Raw genomic sequence first — 21,283 nt, 5'->3', positions numbered from 1 at the left:
CTTTTATGAACTTCAAAATTGTTATCATGTCTTCTCTTCTCCAGACTAAATGAACCCAATTTTTTCAATCTTCCCTCATAGGTCATATTTTCTAGACCTTTAATCATTTGTGTCGCTCTTCTCTGGACTTTCTCCAATTTGTCCACATCTTTCCTGAAATGTGGCATCCAGAACTGGACACAATACTCTAGTTGAGGCCTAATCAGCACAGAGTAGAGTGAAAGAATTACTTCTCCTGTCTTGCTTACAACACTCCTGCTAATATATCCCAGAATAATGTTTGCTTTTTTTGCAACAGTGTTACACTGTTGACTCATATTTAGCTTGTGGTCCACTATGACCCCCAGATCCCTTTCCGCAGTATTCCTACCTAGGCAGTCATTTCCCATTTTGTATGTGTGCAGCTGATTGTTCCTTCCTAAGTGGAGTACATTGCATTTGTCCTTATTGAATTTCATCCTACTTCAGACCATTTCTCCAGTTTGCGCAGTTCATTTTGAATTTTAATCCTATCCTCCAAAGCACGTACAACCCCCCCAGCTTGGTATCATCCACAAACTTTATAAGCGTACTCTCTATGCTATTATCTAAATCATTGATGAAGATATTGAACAGAATCGGACCCAGAACCGATCCCCGAGGGACCCCACTCACTATGCCCTTCCAGCACGACTGTGAACCACTGATAACTACTCTCTGGGAACGGTTTTCCAACCAGTTATGCAACCACCTTATAGTAGCTCCATCTAGGTTGTATTTCCTTAGTTTGTTTATGAGAAGATCATGCGAGACAGTATCGAAAGCTTTACTAAAGTGAAGATAAACCACGTCTACCACTTCCCCCCATCTACAAGCCTTGTTACCCTGTGTAGGGGACAGGTTGCGGAAGCTTGGCGAGGAGCTAAGTGGCGGACCGAGTATGTGACTGAATGTGAGCGGAAGCAGTTGAAGGCCGTGCAATGAACTTTGTTTGGCAGATCCTGCCAAAATGTAGTTTAGTATAGTTCAGCATGTTTTTGTCTGTAAACAAGTTAGCTTATATAATGAGTACGATTTATGAATGCAATGAATGTAGCCAGCTGTTGACCCCATGTAACCTTGAGATAATCGCGGAGGGATATAGCATTGCAGCGGACTCCCTTCAGTGGAGTCCTGCCTGGCCAGCTGTCCCGGACGGTCAGAATCCCCCGCAGCCCCTCCGCGCACCTCAGGAACTCCCCGCGCAGCTTGCAGTGTAAGTTCTTCCCTCAGTAAAGCCTTGCTTTTTACTCTCAGGCACTGAGTGTCATTCTTTCGCCGGTATCACGGCCCCCCTTGCGGGCACAATTGGCGTCACGAACAGGATACTGGCGTGAGAATGCCTCTTTGGGGGAGGAAGGATAAGGGGGAGGGAGAGAGCCGCATCCCCGGGTGGCCCGCCACGGGACGGTGGGCTCCAGTGGCTCGTAAGCTGGCGGGGATGGTTGCCACCGCCGCACAGCCGGAGTTTGAGCAGGAGCCGGGGGTTACCCCAGTTAGGCTGGAGGAGCTGATATCCAAGCTCCGGCTGGATAAAGCAGGACCCGCAGAGCGTAAAGCAGCGGGAGACCTGGGATGGGTTTTCCTGACTGCGCTCCACGCAGTGGATGAGGCGCTGCTGGTTCAGCGCCAGAGGATAGGACGGTTAGAGGCTGATTTGCAGCAAGCAAATGAGGCACGTTCACTGACCCAGGAGGTCATCACTGGTACAGCTGAACGGGCCGAGTGGTTGAAGCACCGATGCCCGGTCATGGCGGCTCGCATTGCGAACCCGCCGGCGGCGAAAGGGAGGGCAGCGGGATGTGCGCCCCCTCGCCGTACGTGCACTGGTGCGCAAAACTGATTGGGACCCAGAGATCTGGGATGGGGACAGCTGGGAAACAAGTAAAGATGAGTCCCCCGGGGAGGGGGACAGCGGGAAGACGGGGCTCTGCCCGCAACTGCGGCCTGTTGTTGAGATGCGGTCAAGGGGACGCATGGGGATAATGATAATATGGTGGGAAGGGGTACTATCCGGGAATTTAAATCCTCTGAGATACAGGACTTCGTGCAGCGTTTCAAGCAGCGCCCCAAAGAATCGCTGCTGGCGTGGCTGCTCCGATTGTGGGATGAGGGGGCGGACGCGATTACCCTTACCCCCGCTGAGCTAGGCAGGATGGGCTCGCTGACCACAGACTCCCTCCTTCGTAGGAGCCTTAAGGCAGGGGCTGCCACGACGACGGACTTTCCATATCCTTCCCTTATGTCATGGTTAACCATGGCTATTAAGACCATTTGGAGTTCGCCCGCAGGCATGGATGACGGGTTAGAACAGTGGGCTTCCATCCCAGAGGGGGTTAGCCAGCTCCGACAGCTGGGAATGCTCACCGGCATATTTGCCGAGGACTTTGAAGGGCCTGACGCTGTGGAGCTGACCCGCACCATTCATACCCGACTCCTGCGGAACGCTCCCCACCACCTGAAGGCAATGATCCTCCCGATGGTTGGAGGGGCCATAGGGTCGGTGGGTGATGCGGCACAGCTCATGATGCAATTGACAGAGATTGATGGTATGATGAAAACCACCAAGCCGTGGCAGGTGAACGTAAAGCAAAAGGAGAGGGTTAGCCGCAATACCATGTTCAAAGACTTACTAAAAGCAGGGACCCCCTTAGAGGAGGTAGATGGGAAAACCAACGCTGAGCTGTTAAGGCGCTGGTTACAGCTCAAGCCGGAACAGCGCAACAAGGACAAAGGGGGGCCCCAACACAAGGCAGATGGCACCCCTCAGCGGGCACAACCATCTGCCCCGCCTGCAGACTATGTTGAGTGGAAGCTGCCCGCCCAATACTGACGGGGTGGCAGGTCCCCCCTGCCCCCCCTTTGGAAGTGAGGCGGTTTGTAGTGGGGGACCACCGCCCTTATGTCCCAGTAGAGATCTACTGGCCTAGCGGGGGGCGGCAATGAGTAATGGCCCTCCTGTATATGGGAGCGGAGGTGACTATACTGCATGGCACTCTGCCCCGTCGGGGCCGGTCAGTAATGGTGAGCGGCCTCAGAGGGGCGGATGTTCGGGCTGCGATGATGCAGTTAAGGCTGGCCATCGGGAAAGCCCCTCCCATGCGGGTCACCGTTTTGATTGCCCCCATTCATGAGTACATATTGGGCATAGATTTCCTCTGAGGGCAAACCCTAGATACTCAGTGGGGACCCTTTTCCTTTGGGCGCCCACTGTATGTCCGAGCGGTCATAACCATGCTGCGAGGGCATCCGCGGTGGGACCCCGTGGTGCTTCCAACCCCTACCACGGTAGTCAATACCAAACAGTATCGGATACCTGGTGGGCACGAGGAGATAACCGCCACCGTTAAAGGATTGCTCCAGGCGGACATCATCTGTCCCGCCATGAGCGCGTTCAACAGCCCAATTTGGCCAGTCCGCAAAAAGGACGGAACCTGGGGCATGACGGTCGACTACCGCAATCTGAAGAGGGTCACCCCAACCCTAACGGTGGCAGTTCCTGACATGGTCTCCATCATGGAGCGACTCGCAACGCGAGTAGGGCAGTGGCATGTGGTAGTGGACTTGGCGAATGCCTTCTTTTCCATCGCCATTGCCCCACAGAGCCAAGATCAATTCGCCTTTATGTGGGAGGACCGGCAGTATACGTTCACTGTGCTGCCCCAGGGCTATAAACACAGGGCCGGCTCCAGGCACCAGGCAACCAAGCTGGTGCTTGGGGCGGCACCTGGAGGGGGGCGGCGCGGCGCTCGGGCCGCCGGGGAGAGCGGGGCCACAGCCGGGCTTGCCGCCCTCCCCCCGGCGCTCTGGCCGCCCTCCCCCCGGCTGCCGGGGGGAGAGCCGAGCCCCCGCCGGGGCTCGCCGCCCTGCCCCCGCCGGGGCTCGCCGCCCTGCCCCCGGCACTCTGGCCGCCGGGGGGGAGCCGAGCCCCCGCCGGGGCTCGCTGCCCTCCTCCCAGGGCTCCACCCGCCCTCCCCCCCCGGCGCCCTGCCCCCGGCCGCCGGGGGGAGAGCGGAGCCCCCGCCGGGGCTCGCCGCCCCCCCCGGGCTCCGCCCCCCCCCGCGGGGGGGGGGGGCGGCCGGAGGCTTTTTTGCCTGGGGCGGCAAAAAAGCCAGAGCCGGCCCTGTATAAACATAGCCCTACCATCTGCCATCAGTTGGCTAGCCGAGACCTGGAGCAGGTGGCTCTCCCAGAGGGGGTGGTTTTGGAACACTACATTGATGATGTTCTACTGAGCGGGCCCCACGAGACAGCACTTTCCGAGGCTAAGAACAATGTTTTGCAGGTCTTGGCGGCCAGGGGATGGGCCGTCAACCCCAGTAAGATCCAGGGACCCAGCCAGGAGGTGATCTTCCTGGACATACTTTGGTCAGGGCCTCAGCGTAAAATCCCACAGAAGACCATTGAAATGATTACCCACTTCCCAGAGCCCACTAACGTAAGCCAAGCCCAAACTTTCTTGGGCCTTTTAGGATACTGGCGCACGTTTATTCCCCATCTAGGGTATATCCTGCAGCCCATACAAGCAGTAGTCTGGAAGAAAGCCACATTTAGTTGGGGAGCCAAACAGCATGCCGCATTCCAACAGGCTAAAGAGGCACTCAGCCAGCAAGCAGTACTGAGCCAAGGTAAACGGGGCACCCCCTTTGAACTTGAGGTAACGGTGGTTGACCATGTGGCCTCATGGGGGCTATGGCAGTAAGCCTCGTCTCAGAAGGAGCCCATAGGGTATTGGTCGCGATCCCTACGAGACTCAGCTGAGCGGTATACGCCCCTTGAACAGCAGCTGCTTGCAGTAGTATGGGCCCTCCAGCAAACTGAGCCCATAACAGGCACGGAGCCTGTGAAGGTGTGTACTCCTCTTCCAATTATGGGTTGGGTCCGGGACGAGAGCCCACTTACGCGGACTGGAGTAGCCCAGGCCCAAACCCTATGGAAGTGGAAACACTACCTGCAGCTCCGTATGCAAATGACCCAGGCGAACATTACCAATACGCACGCACAGCTCCTCGGTGCTGTCACCTTTGAGGAACTGCCCTCTGAAGGGCAGCATGCATATGCCCCCCCGGTCGAGGTACCCCAGCCGCCCTGTGCGGAGCCCCCCCCACACGCCTCCTTAACCGAACAACAACGAGAAGCCGCATGGTTTACTGATGGATCAGCTTCTTATAGGGGAGCAGAACGCTGGTGGCGAGCGGCCGCGTACAACCCCTGCCTCGAGGAAATATTGTTTGAGACCGGCCCCGGCCTGTCTAGCCAGTGGGCAGAGCTACGGGCAGCGTTTATAACCATCACCGAGAACCCAGGGCCCCTCTTTATATATACAGATAGCTGGACAGTCTACAAAGGCATGACGCAATGGATGGCTGTCTGGCATGCGGCTAGCTGGAAGGTGCATGACAGACCCCTTTGGGGGTACGACATGTGGCCTGCAATCTGGGATGCCTGTAGTCAGAGGCCCGTTGCTGATAGGGGAAGCAGACGAGGCCCAGTTCAACAGAGAGGTAGATGACATGGTCACAGTCTACGCAGTAGCTGCCCCCGGCCTGGCCGAGTGGATACACCAAAAGAGCGGTCACCTGGGGGGGAAAAGGCAATGCAATGGGCCACTGATCGTGGGTTGCAGACTACAATCGGTGTGCAGCGGGACGCCTGTCAGCACTGCCCACAGTGTACGAGGCTCTGCCCCCAGCGCTTGAAAACAGAGAAGGGGTACCTGAAGCGAGGCCAAAGACTTGGGGAGGTATGGCAGGTGGACTACATTGGCCTGCTGCCTGAAAGTCAGCGGCATAAGTACTCGCTGACTGCAGTAGACACGTATTCTGGCCTGCTCTTCGTATACCCATGCGCAAGTGCTACACAGGAGCAGACTATAAAGGGGTTAGAAGAACTTATCTGCTATTACGGATCCCCCCTTGAAGTGCAGAGTGATCAGGGAACCCATTTTACGGGGATGGAAGTAAGAGAATGGGCTGGGGGTGAGGAATAGTGTGGGTGTTTCACATTGCATACCACCCGCAGGGCGCCGGGCTCATTGAGCGCATGAACGGTTTGCTTAAAGAGCAGCTACGCAAACTGTCCCCCACTGAATCCCTGGCCGGATGGAGTCATAACCTCCACCAGGCTGCAGCCGCGCTCAATGACCGTCCCCTGTATGGCTCCACCCCATATTCCAGGTTTAAGGGGGAGGTCATCGAGCGGCCCCGTGTGTTGCGAGTGCAGCGTCTGCACCCGCAAGCCCACCTCCCCATTTGGGCCACCCCGGGAAGTGCTGGTCTTGATCTACGGGTCCCTCAAGAACGCCTCACCCTGCAGCCTAATAGCCGAAACCTCGTGAGTATTGGCTTAGCCATTGGGCTCCCACAAGGCTATTATGGGCGCATTGCCCCACGCAGTAGCCTGGCCCTCAAGGGCATAGATGTGGCGGCGGGAGTGATCGACGCTGACTACACGGGGGAGGTTAAGGTGCTGTTGGTGCACAATGGCCTGCAGGCAATAACCCTCTCCCAAGGCGAGCGGGTTGCACAGCTGATTTGCGAGCGCATTGGATTGCCTGATGTGCAGGAAGTGGAGGCGCTTACGCCCACTACTCGAGCAGGGGGGTTCGGCTCGACTGGGCGTGCAGTTTGGGTCCATGACCCCACCAAGCATAACCCGCTTGAAGGGGAAATCCTAGACGATGGCCCCGGGGATACTCACCTCGTGTTGCTAAAAGGGGAAGACGCCCCAATTTATGTGCCCTCTAAGCGTCTTTCTTCCAGGTGACCATGACCGCTGCTCTGCAGTTTGCACAACCCCGTGGACCACCCCGGGCGTGCCACCCAAAGACCAAAACCTGTGTGATGTCCCTGCGACATGCTCTCTACAGCCTAATCCTTGGACTAGGTTTGATTGTGACTGGTTCCCAAGCCACATGGCACCACAATTCCGCTGTCCAGTGGATGCAGTCAGTGGCACTAGCAGGTAACAAGTCGGACTGCTGGTACTGCACACACGCCCCCCAATTGGCAAGCACTGGCATCCCGTGGGCTGCAGTACCGTGGAATGAATCCTGGGTCCTTAACGATACCACCTTTCTCACCAAGTATAATGAAACACCCCCCTACCAGCGCCAAGGGACACCGGTGGTGGTATTAGGGAATGCGCATTGGTGTGTGCAGTGATCTCCAGCAATGGACGCTGTTCGTCCTGTTGGAGAACTTCCCCTGTCCTCGTGTGCAGTAGTAATAGAATACTTGCCAGGCACTGGGCAATTTAATGTCACCGCCAACCTACCGGGATTGTACACTGAGTGGATGGCTGGGGAGAAGTGGGTCTCAAGTGACAATTGTTCCGGTTCTTCTGGAACTAATTTGACCTATTCGAATGGCACCACCCTCTGCCATCGGTGGTGGCATTGGGGTGAGTGGGGACTACATACCCGTGGGTTTTTGTACTATTTTAACACCAGCACACCCGTATGGAAAACGCCCCTCAATACGATTAGACGCGGGCATATCCCGCACACCCATTATTGGCCTCAGTGTAACCAGAGCTCTGACAGCTGGTGTTGCAACACCTCAGGCAGCATATGGCTCCCCACAGCAGGGCTGCCAGGGTTGTACTGGCTATGTGGCTGCTGGGCGTATAAAACCCTACCCAACCAATGGTACGGACGGTGCACACTGGGATGGCTTCTCCCCTATTTGTATGGAATGCACACCATGCACGCTCGTGCAGTGCACAATTATATATTGCTGACACGTTCACGACAGAGCACAAACCCCATTGTGCAGAGACCCACAGGCTTTCATCAATTCGTCCGCACTTTCCTCCCCTGGCTAGGGGTGGCCAAATTAGAGCGCACTATTGTAAATATTTCAGCCACGTTAGAGATTATAGAAAATGATACCATAGATGCAATCCATGCTTTGCAATTAGAGGTGACTTCTCTATCGCAAGTAGTATTGCAAAATCGCATGGCGCTGGATTATTTATCAGCTGCCCAAGGTGGTGTTTGTGCCTTGATTAATGAAAGTTGTTGTTTTTATTCGAATCAGGATAAGCGCATTGAAACTGATGTTCACAATATGATGGACCATTTGAAAGTGTTACATGATGTAGGCTCTGAGGCCTCTGCATGGGATGACTCTTGGCGCATTGCCCAGGCTAACCTCCTGGCTTCCGGATCTCGGCGCCTGGGGGAGACGCATCGGACTCCTGTTATTAATGGGACTACTGGGATTTGTATGTGTATTTGTTCTCCTACAATGCTGCATAAACTGCTTCTCCACCCTCCTGGCCCGGCTGGCAACACCCAAACCGGTGCGCACGCTCACCATGCGCTGGTGGCAGTGACTAAACTAACACACCTCAGTCTGCCAAGGGGTGGAGTGTAGGGGACAGGTTGTGGAAGCTTGGCGAGGAGCTAAGTGGCGGACGGAGTATGTGACTGAATGTGAGCGGAAGCAGTTGAAGGCCGTGCAATGAACGTTGTTTGGCAGATCCTGCCAAAATGTAGTTTAGTATAGTTCAGCATGTTTTTGTCTGTAAACAAGTTAGCTTATATAATGAGTACAATTTATGAATGCAATGAATGTAGCCAGCTGTTGACCCCATGTAACCTTGAGATAAGCGCGGGGGGATATAGCATTGCAGCGGACTCCCTTCAGTGGAGTCCTGCCTGGCCAGCTGTCCTGGACGGTCAGAATCCCCCGCAGCCCCTACACGCGCCTCAGGGACTCCCCGCGCAGCTTGGCGTGTAAGTTCTTCCTTCAGTAAAGCCTTACTTTTTACTCTCAGGCACTGAGTGTAATTCTTTCGCCGGTATCACGGCCCCCCTTGCGGGCACACCCTGTCAAAGAAAGCTATCAGGTTGGTTTGACATTTGTTCTTGACAAATCCATGCTGACTGTTATTTGTCACCTTATTATCTTCTCGGTGTTTGCAAATTGATTGCTTAATTATTTGCTCCATTGTGGACCAGAGAGAGCGTCCCCATGGGCCACAGCTCAGACAGACAGGTGCTCTCCTCCCTGTCAACATCTCGCTGATACATTACAGACTGTGTACACACACACACACACACACACACACACTCTGCAGAATGCCTGCAGGGTCTCTTGAAGATGCCACCCATCAAAACAAATGGATACATGTATCCATAAATACCTGTGATTGAATGGAGGCCTTCCTTCCTCGGGCTCTTAAATCCCAGCCCAAATGTTTAATCGCAGCGGTGTCTGTCTCTGTCAGTGTCTGGGCAGCACCCAGCACAATGGGGCCCCGATGTCAGCTAGACGTACCCACAGTGCTCCTCCTCCTCCTCCTCCTCATGCCCCTCACTCATCGCAGAACTTGGGTGATTTACACAATGAATGAGAGAAAACACCCGAGATCCCAAAAGTTAAAGCAATGTGTCCTTTACAACATGATGCTGAGAATTCGTGTGTCAACTGCAAAGTAAATAGCCACAAATCAAACGCCAAATAAGCTCTCAAGCAGCATTTTTCTTAACTGAATTTTACAGCGAGGCAAAGGGTTATCAAGGGAAGTACTTGTACCTGGGTTTGTGCGGCATATGGTGAAATCCACATTTTTACTTCTACTGCTAAAATCGAATCCTTCCAAGCCTACATATAAGGCTTATAGAGGACTCATTTCATGGATTTATTTGGCAAAGTTTTATGGCTGGCTGCCAGCCTGATGCCAACTCTCCTGCTTTTCCAACCAGGCTTGGGACTGGCTATGGCAGAGTTACAACCACTAATACTGACAGTAATTTACACTAAGCAGGTTTTAAATGGGGAACTCTAATGAGAAGATCTTTTTTTTTCTTAAGAAGCAATGAAACACTTTCCCCAAACTCCGGTATCTATGGAATGGCTTGTAGGAATAATCCAATCTTTGAAATAATTTCTTCTGGAGAGAAGTAACGCAGATACACAGATTTTTAATGTCATAAGGAAGCATTATGCCCATGTAGTTTGACCTCCTGCTTAACAAGGGCTAGATAATTTCTCCCAATGACTCCTGCACCAGATCCATAACTTATGATGGAACAGGAGAAGCGTGAGAAATTCCATGTGAAAATGAGCTTTTTACCCCCTCAGAAAAATATCTGAATGGTTCATGGAGGACAGGTCCATCAATGGCTAGTAGCCAAGATGGTCAGGGACGCAACCCCATACTCTGGGCGTCCCCAAGCCTCTGACTGCCAGATTCTGGGACTGGCCAACAGGGGACGGATCACTCGATTATTGCCCTCTTCTGTTCATTCTCTCTGAAGCACCTGGCACTGGCCACTGTTGGAAGGCAGGACACTGGGCTAGATGGACCTTTGGCCATATTGGGCCAGACCAGTCTTATGTTTTCTAGATGAAAACAACAAGGAGTCTGGTGGCACCTTAAAGACTAACAGATTTATTTGGGCATAAGCTTTCGTGGGTAAAAACCTCACTTCTTCAGATGCATGAAGAAGTGAGGTTTTTACCCACGAAAGTTTATACCCAAATAAATCTGTTAGTCTTTAAGGTGCCACCAGACTCCTTGTTGTTTTTGTAGATACAGACTAACACGGCTACCCCCTGATAGTTTTCTAGATGGTTTTTCAAAATTACTTGCATGGCTTATTATGTCCACAAGGGGGCGCGCCTGAATTACTGGTAATTACAGGTTTAAAAATTTTATTAAGATCATGTTAAAAAAAAATAGTTAACAGAGTTTGAGCATAGAAGTTTCTGGTTATCAGGGAATAACATACAGATTATGGAGGGTGCAAAGTCTGGTTTAAGGTCAGGTGGCATGAGGAATACATAATCTGCAATATCCCCGATTGGGGTAAAAGGTTGATGGGTCAAAGTACAGACATTGAGGTATGAGGGTATGAAGTTCATAGAGTGGTTGTGTTCCGGTGTGGAGTATAATGAGTGGATATGATGATGAGGATGGACTGACCCTCATTTGGTGAGATTTAATGTTTAGGGAGTTTATGGTTCCAGTTCATATGATCCAACGGAGAAGGTCACTTGTTTTACATTGTGTTTTTTTTATTTAAGTTGTACTTGAACCCAACACTCCCCTGGATAGCATTTCTTTCTTATGTCATAAAGAGGAGAAGGAGGGGGGAGTCACGGAGCGGGCATTTTTACAGCATGCACGTTCCTTTAATAAACGAAACAGGAGGAAAAGTTATTTTTAGAATCGGATAAAGGGACAAGCAAAAAGGAGGATAATTTCAAGTTGCAAAATGGTCTCTGCCTTGTTCTACAGATCTGTCTTCTACTTGTGAAGTCAGGTGAGAGAAATGCTAGTTTTTATTTGATGTATTGTGTTTGAGAGCTACAAGAGTCCAGTTAGAACAGGCTAGGGTTTTCAAAGAAGCCTAGGGGAATTAGGCACCCAAATTCCTAACGATCTTTTGAAAATCCCACGTAATAGTTTTAAAAGAAAACTAGATTCGCTGAACCAGAGACTTGTATGGTTTAAGGAAAGAACTTCGCTTTCTTTTCGAGATACGTTGTTTTAGAATGGAAACCAGTTTCTACATAAGATCATTAGAGACTTGTGTAAAAATATGAATGAATAAATGTAGTTTCATTACTGTTTTTTTCCCGTCTTTCAACAGGTCTTGTTCAAAGTAATTCTGTGTTTCAGTGTCCTGCAGCAATGAAAATCTCAGTGGGGCAACCCGCCACTTTGCAGTGTAATTTCACCGCCGCTTTCACCAGCCGAAATCCCTTCTGGTTCCATCAGTATCCGAACCAACCACCCCAGCGTTTATTGGCAGCGTATCAATCTCCTGCTGAAGAACACGGTCACCGCTGGAACAGTCTAAGCAGTTTTTCGACCATAATAAGGCGGTTCCCTTGAAGACTGAGGCTGTGTCCCTGCAAGGAACAGCCGTATATCACTGTGCTGTGAGGTACGCAGTAGGGCAGAGCTGCACCTCCGGCGACACAAGAAGTGATCGAGGTGCTCACACACACCGAGGGTCTCAGAGACTGTTTTCTACCCGACCCTTTTTATGACCCGTCTCTGCCAAGTTCAGTTCCTTCTGCTCTTCCCGTGTCTGGGAGGAACTTTCCGTTTCTACCCTGTGTAGTTTTATACCCACCATGCTGTGCAAACCAAGCCCGGTGCGTTATTATCTCACTTATATTTATGTGAATTAATATATATGCATGAATTTACAACCTTTATATGAAAATATTTGTTGTCAATAAAACAAATCACCCCACAAATCTTGGAAAATTGTACCAGGATTTCCTGCAGTCGGAAACATGCTGTAAAAGACACCAGGACTTACCGCGAGGTTCTGATCTCTGCCCCATCACCGCAACTCTGGTCTAACTCTGTCGGGCTGGTTCTTAGCTGCTGTGAAGCGTTTCAGCTCCTCTGAAATCAACATCCATCCACTCAGGTCTTTCTTTGCGTCCGTCAATCTTTCTGTTCGCCCAGCTTCTTATACACACGCGCGCCTCGCCAGGGAATCACAGAGCCTAAGAAGTGCATTTCGTATCTAAACATTTTATCTATTGCATAGAGACAGTCACAGCTACAACCAAACCTTTTTGAATGCTGGGGTGGGTAGAAGAGCCACCAAACAGAGACGGTTTCACATAGAAATCAGAAGCAAACACCCCTTCCCTCCCCTCATTTCCTCTGGGTTTGGGCGTTGGGTTCAGATCCGCCCCCCTCGGTTTTTCAGGGAGGAATCTGGGTCAGTTCAACACCTTCGGCCAATGATCCTTTTCCTTCACTGTTGTGCTTTCACTGCCGCCTTGTGACTCTCAAAACCGGGACCGCTTTGCTGTAATCACGGGCCCCTGTTTGATTCTAAGCTTTTCTATAGTGCAGTGGTGGGCAAACTATGGCTCGCAGGCTGCTTTCCGCCCGCTGGACATTTATATCCGGCCCTGGAGCTCCGGTCGGGGGAGCGGGACCGGGACTTGCCGCGCTCGGGCCAGGGGAGCGGGACCCGGGGCTTGTCGCGCTCCGGCCGGGGGAGCGGGACCGGGGACTTGCCGGGCCCCGGCCGTAGTGGAGCCGCCGGGCTTGTCGCGCTCCGGGCGGGGTAGCGGGACGGGGGACTTGCCGCGCTCGGGCCAGGGGGGTGGGACCCGGGACATGCCGCGCTCCGGTCGGGGTAGCCGCGGGACGTGCCTCACTCCGGCCGGAGTTGCGGGGCCGCGGGACTTGTCGCGCTCCGGGTGCGGTAGCGGGACTGGGGACTTGCCGCGCTCGGGCCAAGGGAGCGGGACCCGGGGCTTTTTGCGCTCCGGCCGGGGGAGCGGGTCGGGGACTTGCCGCGCTCGGGCCAAGGGAGCGGGACCCGGGGCTTGTCGCTCTCCTGCAGGGGGAGCGGGACCGGGGACTTGCCGCGCTCCGGGCTGGGTAACGGGGCAGCGGGACTTGCCGCACTCCGGCTGGCGCTCCCAGCCCCCTCCCAGTTATTTCCCTAGACCCCCGGGGGGGGGTGTACACCCCCCTGAATTTCCCCAACCCCCCCCCCCTCAGTTTTGTGAACTAGTTGTACGTATTGTTGTCAATTTAGTGATTGTTTGGAAATTTGAATTGAAATTGAAACATTAATACAAACTTTAAAAGAATATACAGTGTATGATAAAATACCTGTATCTGAAAAGGTATAATGGATTTGAAAAGTATGAACATACACTAGCTTCCTTATACAGTTGTTGTTTTTATGACGATGTCAGTGCATTCATTTCCGTGATGTTGGCCAACCTAATCATTTCAAATGATGATTTGTAAGCAAAGTCTAAATGAGCTCTCCCTGACAGCTAGTGATGAGCTGGGGCTGGGGGGAAAGGCTTCAGGACCAGATTGTATTTACATTCACACCTAATCTACCTAGGTATCCAGCAAACAGAGCTGTTGCCCAAGGGATAGATTTTGGCTGGGGTTGGGTTACAACTCACTTGAATGCGGGGAGGTAATGAAATGTTGTTATTTTTATTCTATGAGTAAAGGGCAGCAGAACTGTACTTAGCCTGTGCTGATTGAGGGCATCATGAGAGAGGGTGGGGACAGGTGACTCAGGCAGACCATCAAGCAAAACACAAGTACTATTTGACCTGCCCCTCTCCTCTGTTTAAAGACAGAGCTGATTAGGCTCCATAGACAGTCTTTTGTTTTGTTAAGTGATCACTACAGCTGAAATCACTGATAATCAGGTCTAAGTGCTTAGTCCTGCTGTGGGGACAGTGTTTCTGTGGAAGAGACAGCCCAGCCTGTACTAGCAGCGAGGTTCCCCCACTGAGAGCTGAAATCACTGAGCGCTGGTGGAACCTCAAGAGACCAACTCCCAGAGGTCACAGTGGCAGGTGGCAGCAGAAGTCGATGGCACAGGGCCATTGGTAACAGAGCGATGGAGTGAACGGTGGCACAATGAACAACAGTGGCCACAGTGAACAGTGAGCAGCTGGAGAAAAGTGTAACCCTGATCTCTACTATACACTCTGCAGAGGCCACCTACTCCAACTAGCACTAGTATTAGCTGCAGATTCTTCAAAGGACATTAAAAAAGCTGAAAATTTAATGTCTTCATTATATTCTTTTTTCAGCAAGAGTCCAAAAAGACTGAATTTAATGGAAAATATAGAAGATACACTGGGACTGCAGTTAAAATTAGTCCAACCTAGGAAAACCTGCTGGCTTTCTCATGAGTGATCCTTGGCTGTTGTCTTAAAATTATGCCAGCCATTATTAGTGACTTTGGAAAGTATCTACCAAGATGGGATGGATCTAAGTAGTGAGGCTGGTGGATTACTTTTGCTACTAAGTTCAGAGAAGACTATTGCCATTCTCTCTCTTGTAAGTCTACTTTTGAAACCACTTGGGTCATTAAACAATGCCACCCAGGCATCTGTTACAACAGTATTAGATCGTTGTCCAGCAATAGAAGCTACATTTAGATGAATCAGAGAGCTATCCACTGAAAAAGTATTGGAAGAAGCAAAGACTTCAGTCCAGAAGTTGACTAATGAAGGCATTTATATTGAATCCTTAAGTGAAGAGGAGAAGAAGTTTTTGTTAAGACAACTGAAAAATTACACAGACTTGATTCTTAAAAATCTACAGCAGCGACTTCTAGATTCTACTCAACCTCTAGGTAGCTTTTACAGATCCCTGTCCTATAAAACACCGACAGTTGACTGGAATGAGGCACGACCAGCAATGGGGCTGCCATGTGATCAGGACAGAATAGAGAATTTGAACACAGAGTGGACTATCATAGGACGAATGAATGAAGATTTGACTTCAACCTATTTTTTAACATCACTAGTGGCTCGACCCGAACTTTGTGCTATGTTTCCTGGGATGAAAGAAATAGGAATTCATCTCTTGCTCCTCCCAGTCACAACAGCTACAGTTGAGCGTTCTTTTTCATCACTGAATAGAATTTTGTGTTCTGAAAGAAGTCCCCTTCTGCCTGATCATGTGAATGAACTAATGAGCATATCAATTGAAGGAATCGAAGTACCAGACACAGGAGAAGCCACAACAGATGAACGCATTGCATTCAATAAGTTCATTAACAGAGTTGTGCAAAATTATAACAAGAAACCAAGAAGGATGTAGATGTAGTGCTTCATAGAAGGCTTGAGTAGCCAACTTTAATTTGTGTGATGATTTTAAAACATGAGTTAAATCTAGTAAAATGGGCATGAAACATTTTTCAGTTTTTACTATGGTGCCATACAGCCTACCTTCACCCTCATGGTCTCACCCCTCTTCGGCCCTGAAACCCCCCGCCCCCCGCTAATTTCAATTCCTGGGGAAAACACTGCCACCACCTCAGAGATGAGCAGTTCATTTTGAGCACCATCTTCGGGAAGATTCTTCTGGCATGCAAAATGCCACATTGTGCAGGCGTGACTTCACCACCCCTACGCAGCAGGGTGCCAAATCCCCTCCCAGTTTCCTATGGCCCCACCCTTGAAACCCTCGAGTGGAGGGAAATTGCCCTGGGGCCGCAGCTGCTCCCATCCTAGCTCAGGTGCCTCCGCACGTGGCATGGCTGCCTTGGTGTCACACTGCCTGCAGGGTCACTAGGAGTCCCTGGTACCACCCCGTGGAGCCCCCCCATGTGCCACACCTCATGAGTCCTCTCACCACACTGCGGTAACAGCCCTTACTACATACAAACTTTTAATGAACACAACAGTGCAAACAGAACTCAAAGTCCAACAGTAAGGACATTTTTGGGGGGAGGCTTGGGCATAAAGTTACAGGTGATTTTACACCTGCCTCTTCTTGTCCACATGGCTTCTGGGATAGAGTGCCATGGCTCAAAATTGTCAGGTGCAAATCCAGGGTAGAGAGAGGGCCCAGCTTTTTCACAGTGTGTGCCATCTTGTAAAACAGCAGTTTGAAATAAGGGCAGCAGTTAGGATTTTCTTTTCCCTTTCAAAAATGAGTGCTGAAAAAAGAAGAAGAAAAGAAACATGGACAGTGAGTGTCGGGTTCTCAACAAAGAATGGAATGCAAAATATTTTTTCAGAAACGTGAACTTGAAGGCTGTATGCCTGATTTGTCAGGAGAGCATCGCGGTGTTCAAGGAGTACAATTTGAATCGCCATTTTTCAACAAAACATCCTAATTATGGCAGCTAACAACTGAGGAAAGGGAAAGAAAAGCTGAGAAACTCACCCCGAACTTAAAAACTCAGCGAAATATTTATGTGCAACAAGCTGCAGTTCAGGAAGCCACTACAAAGGCAAGTTACGTTCTGGCGTTTAAAATCGCTAAACAAAATAAGCCTTTTGCTGAAGGGGAGTTTTTGAAAGAATGCACGGTTGATGTTTCTGGCATGCTGTGCCCGGAATACCAAATCAAATTTGAGAACACTAGTTTGTCACGAAGAACTGTTACTAACCCTGTAGACGTGATTAATGAACATTTGGCTTCTGAGTTGAACAAGAAAGCACAGGGCTTTACATTGTTTTCATTAGCTCTCGATGACAGCACTGACATTAAGGACACAGCACAGTTACTGATTTTTGTCAGAGGAATTGATGACAAATTTGAAATCACAGAGGAATTTTTATCAATAGAATCAATGAAAGGCACAACTAAGGGATCAGACTTATACCAGAGGGTGTCTGGGTGCCTTGAACATCTGAAGCTCCCCTGGAGTAAGCTGGCAAATGTAACCACAGATGGATCACCAAATTTAACTGGGAAAAATGTAGGACTTTTAAAAAGAATTCAGGACAAAGTAAAAGAAGACGACCCTGACAAAGAGGTTATAATTCTGCATTGTATTATACATCAGGAGGCCCTCTGCAAAAATGTCCCTGACATGGATCATGTTGTTTGCACAGTAGCGAAAATAGTGAACTACATAAGAGTGAGGGGACTTAATCATCGGCAATTTATTTCCCTTCTTGAAGACACTGATGCCGAACACCAGGCCTTACTTTATCATACAAATGTCTGCTGGCTCAGCCTAGGAAATGTATTGCAGTGAGTGTGGGAGCTCAGAGATGAAATTCGCACTTTTCTGGAGATGCAGGGGAAAGAAAATGATTTCCCTGTATTAAAGAATTCAAACTGGGTGTGCGACCTTGCTTTTGGTGTGGACATCTTGGCACATTAAAATGAACTTAATGTAAACCTGCAAGGAAAGAATGTGTTTGTACACAAATTATATTCTCATGTGACAGCTTTCAAAGCCAAGTTAGTCTTGTTTTCAAAACAAATTAAGGACAAAGTGTTCGCTCACTTTCCAATACTGAAATACTCGGAAGTGTCACCAGCGCAGAGAGAAAAGTACAGCAAAATTTTGAGTGACTTGCACGGAGAATTTTCTCATCGATTCTCTGACTTTGAGAAGACAGAGAAGACACTGGAGCTTGTGTCATGACCACTGTCATTTGACTACAAGAAATCCCCACAAGAATTACAACTGGAGCTCATTGATCTCCTGTGCGATTTCACTTTGAAGGAAAAGTACAATTCAGAAAAACTGGATGAGTTTTATGCTTCCTTGAGTGAAACAAAGTTCCCAAATATCCGCAAGGTGGCATGGAAAATCTTTGTTTTGTTCAGCTACACCTGTGTGTGCAAACAAACATTTTCCTTGCTGAATTACAACAAAGCTCGCTACAGATCCCAGTTAACTGACCAGCATCTCAGCTCCATATTGCTGATTTCCACAACAAGAATGACACCGGACTTTCGTGCCATTGTAAAAAAGGGTGACCAGCTGCATTGTTCACATTAATCAGAGAGGGCATGGAAAGGGGTTAAGTTTGGTTTAATTATTGTAATCCGTTGTTATGATGATATATTTATAATAGTAAGTAAGATTTTATGTTTATTTCCACTAAAATGTGTCTGTATTAAATAGAGTTTATTTGAATATCTCTGAATTGTTAATTTTGTGAGCGTTCATGGCCCACCATACAATTTCCATACCCAGATGCGGTCCTCAGGCCAAAAAGTTTGCTCGCCCCTGGACCAGACCCTTTCTTTAGGACACTAAAATCAATCAGGGTCTTAAAAGAAGAACTTTATTATAAAAGAAAAAAGGAAAACAAGCACCACTGTAAAATCAGGATGGAAGGTAATTTTACAGGATCATAAAAAGATTTAGAACACAGAGGATGCCCCTCTAGGCTCAACTTCAAAGTTCCAAAAACAGGAATAAACCTCCCTCTTGGCATAGGGAAAATTCACAAGCTAAAACAAAAGATAATCTAACGCATTTCCTTGCTTTACTTACAATTTTTGTTATCTTAGATGCTTATTTCAGGTAGGGTTTTAGGAGAGGTTTTTTCCCTGCCTGGTCCCTCTTTCTGTCCGGAGAGAGAGCACAAAGAAAACCTCCCTGACCCAGATTTGAAAGTATCTTCTTTTCTTATTGGTCCTTTTGGTCAGGTGCCAACAAGGTTATTTGAGCTTCTTAACCCCTTACAGGTAAAGGAGGGATTTTATGCTACCCTTAGCTGTATGTTTATGACATTTTGTTTTTGTAAAGTCCAGCCACGTAGAAGTTTGTGTGGAAGGTTGGTTTTGTATGAGAGTCTCCAGTTTTGAGAACTCATTCTTGATCTTCTCCTGTTTGCTGTACAGGAGGCTGATCAGGTGGTTCCTCAGTTCCTTTGAGAGTATGTGGCAGAATCTCTCACCATAATCAGTATAGTATTTCGATTGTAATGGATTGCTTCAGTCATTTGCTGGAATGTAACAATCCCTCATCTGCGCATTGTCAACAGCAGCTGGGTCCTTGAGGAACACACCACGCACCCCTGCCAACTGGTTTCGGAAGATAAGGAAGAAGCCGAGATGCAGCAAAGAAGACAGGTTCAGAGAGGTGGTGTAGCCTGATGAGAGACAGACCAGGGAATGTAAAGAGTGCTGGGAAGCCGAAAGTCAGGACAGAAAAGAGAATGCAGCATTTGCTAGGGAAGCAACTGAGTGGATGACAAAAGTAATGGAGGATCAGAGAGAGATGCTCAACTCTTTAATACAGCTGCAGACTGAGCAGATCTGTGGTCGACCTCCAATGCAGCACATGCACATGCACAATTCTTTGCCAACCCCACCCTCCTCTACACCCACACATTCCTTTTCACTTCAGAGCACTCCTCAGTTTCCCCATCACTCCACACCCCTCTCACAGCTGGACAATGATAGCTGGAGCTACACACACTTGTGAGGTTTTACCCTTTTTAACAATAAATAAAGGCTAAGGTTTTTAATGGTGCAATGTTTTTATTCTGTGTTCTACAAAAGCCTAGAGCAGGGGTCGGCAACCTTTCAGAAGTGGTGTGCCAAGTCTTCATTTCTTCACTCTGATTTAAGGTTTCGCATGCCAGTAATACATTTTAATGTTTTTAGAAGGTCTCTTTCTATAAGTCTATAATATATAACTAAACTATTGTTGTATGTAAAGTAAATAAGGTTTTTAAAATGTTTAAGAAGCTTAATTTAAAATTAAATTAAAATGCAGAGCCCCCCAGACCAGTGGCCAGGACCCGGGCAGTTTGAGTGCCACTGAAAATCAGCTCGCGTGCTGCCTTCGGCACACGTGCCATAGGTTGCCTACCCCTGGCCTATAGCAATCAATTCACTCTCAGGAGCAGGCTTCTAAAGCATTTTGTTGCGTGGATCTTGGGCCCCAAAATTGTGCATGGATGCACCAGGGAAGCAACTCCAAAGCACACACGTGTTAGTGCCCCTCATTGTCCAAGTGGTTCCTCAAAGCCTCTCTGATGTTAATAGCAGCCCTCTGGGCTCCTCTGACAGCCGTAGCATCTGGCTGTTCAAATTGTGCAGTCAAGCGCTCTGCCTCAGTTCTCCACACCTGAGCAAACATTTCACTCTTAGATTCACACAGATTATGCAAAGTGCAGTACGCGGCTATGACCACAGGAATATCATCCTGGGTAAGATCTAGCCTGACATTGAGAGATCTCCAGCGAGCTCTCAAATGGCCAAAGGCACATTCGACTACCATGCGGCACCTGCTCAGCCTGTTGTTAAAACGCTCCTTGCTGCTGTCCAGCTGCCCTGTGTAAGGTTTCATGAGCCAGGGCTGTAAGGGGTAAGCCGGGACTCCCAGGATTACTATGGGCATTTCCACATCCCTCACTGTGATCTTCTGGTCTGGAATGGAAGTCCCCGCCTGCAGCTTTCTGTACAGGCCACTGCTCCAGAAGATGCGTGCATCATGCACCTTTCCAGACCAGCTTCACTGATGTCCTTGAAATGCCCACGGGATCCACAAGCGCCTGCAACACCATGGAGAAGTATCCCTTCCTATTGATGTACTCTGATGCAAGGTGGTGGTGCTAAAATTGGAATGTGTGTGTCATCAATCACCCCACCACAGTTAGGGAAACCCATCCACTATTTCATGCACATTTCCCAGAGTCATGGTCCTCCACAGCAGGATGTGATTTATTGCCCTGCACACTTGGACTAATACTCGTAGTCATTAGCGAGGGATTTTGCCAGTCTGTGCTCAGTGACGTATTTGAGGCTGTGACGGGTTGGATCACAGAAACCCCCTTGGGAGCTGCCACCCGATGTGCAAAGACTACTCCTGCTTTTGTTTTCCCTGCCAGCTCAGGACTCCAGCACCCCGTCTCGCTGAGCCAGACACTCCTGTCTGCTCTAACAAAGACTTAGGGTCTGAATCACTTGTCCCAAAGCTGCAAGTTTACCTGAAAACCAGCTCACAGGAGTGTGCTTGTCTTTAGCACTCAGATGCCCAACTCCCAATGGGGTCTAAACCCAGATAAATCCGTTTTAC

Source organism: Emys orbicularis, chromosome 12 (assembly GCF_028017835.1).
Source record: "Emys orbicularis isolate rEmyOrb1 chromosome 12, rEmyOrb1.hap1, whole genome shotgun sequence".
Taxonomy (NCBI): domain Eukaryota; kingdom Metazoa; phylum Chordata; order Testudines; family Emydidae; genus Emys; species Emys orbicularis.
The sequence above is the reverse complement of the archived record's forward strand: the minus strand, read 5'-3'. Positions refer to the sequence as shown.